Source organism: Gavialis gangeticus, unplaced genomic scaffold (genome assembly GCF_001723915.1).
Source record: "Gavialis gangeticus isolate Ggan-Ray unplaced genomic scaffold, GavGan_comp1, whole genome shotgun sequence".
NCBI classification, from domain to species: Eukaryota; Metazoa; Chordata; order Crocodylia; family Gavialidae; genus Gavialis; species Gavialis gangeticus.
In genome coordinates this window covers 56,007,404-56,009,464 of record NW_017729032.1, presented here as the reverse complement: position 1 = coordinate 56,009,464, position 2,061 = coordinate 56,007,404, and the positions used below count along the sequence as shown (strand labels likewise).

The window sequence follows — 2,061 nt, the reverse complement described above, 5'->3', positions numbered from 1 at the left end:
TCCCATCACTGCCCTACCCCAGTAGCCCCCACAAACTGGCTCCCAGTAAGGGTGTTTCCCTTTCCTCCCCCTCCATTGTGCTTGAGGAACAAGGTTTGGGTTCCATGTTATGAGGTATGTAAATGGCATGCTTATGGAAGGACTTATGTGGGGACATATGCAACACATAGGGGAGGTACGTGCTCCCTTGAATTTGGCTCTTGCCAGCTGGGGAGTGGGGGCACCGATAGAAGCGCTGGCAGCATTTTCAGTTTTGCTGCTGGCACTTCTAGTTTTGCTGCCACTGCTTCTGGGGTTGGCAATCAGCTGCTGGGGGACTCCCCCACCACCCAGTCAGTGATTGGCTGCTGGGGGATCCCCACCCCAGTCAGCGATCAGCTGCTGGTGCCCCCTCAGACTCAGGAGGTACCAGTCACCCATGTGTGGGGAACAATCAAAGTAAAATGTGGGGAATGAAAGGAATGCCATGAGGTCATTACAGCTCCAAGTAGAATCAGAGAGGAAAAAAATAAAGTATTGTGTAAAAAGACAGCAAATACCTCAACAGCAAGTTAAGCATATGAAGTGAAGTGAGGGGTGAAGGAGACAGTGAGTGAGGTTGGTTGGATCAAGAAAAAACATTGAGGCTAATATTGGAAGTGGCTTACCACCGGGCTTGAGATGAGAACCATCAAAATATAGATTCTAGGAAGGAACATCACGTAATCTTAGAAGAGTATGGCTGGAAGGCACCTCAAGAAGTCATCTATTTCAGCCCCTATACAGGGCAGGATCATCCTTGTCTATATTTTTATTTCTATTGAATGATTTAGAGAAGGGAGACAGAGGTAGCGAGGAAAGAAGGCAGGAAAAGGACACTTATGATGGGGGCCATTTTACCTATTTTTGTTCATAATCCATGAGCTCCACAGGTTCATCTTTGTGAACAGTCAGCCAGCTGTTCCTGGACGACCTGATAATAATAATCTAGACCCACTCCCAATGAGTCTCCCACTCTAGGTACAAAGAAGAACTTTATTGGTTATAAGGAGTAGGTTTGGAATAGGGCACAGGGTAGAGCAATATCAGAGAAATCCAATAGAGCAAACAGGCATGGCTGGATAGCCTTTGATCATGCATCTGAGTTACTGAAAGCTATGTATCTAGTTAGATCTCAGGTAGCTTACTCACAAGTATCCTCTAGACGTAGGTGGAGATTCCCTCTGAAACCAGGCAGTTCATTGATCATGAGTTTCAAGAGAGAGAGCAAGTTTCAGGTGGTTCTAGTTCTCTGAGTTTTCATCATGGCTACTGCGCCTCCTCCTGGACAGTCCTTAACCTATATAGTCCTTATGACCTCATTTACCTGGTCCAATGGAAGCCACCACCTGTCAGCTGCCAGCCAACCAATTTGAAATGCATCACTGGTTGCCGAGTAGACTGGCAGGGTCTCTAGCCCCCTCCCAGTCAGGTTGACATTGCTTAGAACAATAGGGAGCATAAGCCCCTCACCCAGGTATGTGATGCCAGTCACGTAGGCAGAGGGAGCAGGTTTTGCCCCTCCCTCAGGAATGTATCCAGCTCAGGTTACAACTCAATGTCACCTGAGAGAGGGACGTCTGCCCTCTGCAGGGACCATGTTGTCACAGCAGATTTTTTGGGGAGAGACAGAGGTGACATTCTGCCACAATATCTATATCCAATTTTTGTACAAAAGATAGAATATAGCATTGAACTTGCCCAGTACCTTGCACTTGTACCTTTTCTTTATTTTGGTTTGCATCTAGTTTATCAGATGCTGGTGAACTATAAAGGTATTTGTGCCAACCATACCTAGGGTGACACTCAAGTCTTTCTTAAGTCATCCTCAATGCATAAGCTAATTCTATTCCATCTTGGAGGAAAGGCAGCAAGAGGGCACAGCAGCCTCCCTGGCTCTCCAGGGATCTAGCAGACCTCCTGAGGCTAAAAAGAAAGGCTTACAAAGGATGGAGGATGGGATTCACCTCCAAGGAGGAATATTCTGCACTGGTCCGGTCCTGCAGGGAGCAAACGAGGAAAGCCAAGGCTGCAACTGAACTC

At 47.1% G+C, this 2,061-nt stretch overlaps 1 long non-coding RNA gene across 1 annotated transcript in view; it reads left to right on the top strand.

Annotated features, from left to right (window-relative positions):
* Positions 1 to 1,507: 1,507 nt before the first annotated feature.
* Positions 1,508 to 2,061, top strand: part of LOC109302551 — a 19,738-nt gene continuing 19,184 nt past the window's right edge. Inside the window, exon 1 of the long non-coding RNA XR_002098837.1 lies at positions 1,508 to 1,618. This is a non-coding gene — a long non-coding RNA (uncharacterized LOC109302551). The remainder of the gene's footprint in view (positions 1,619 to 2,061) is intronic.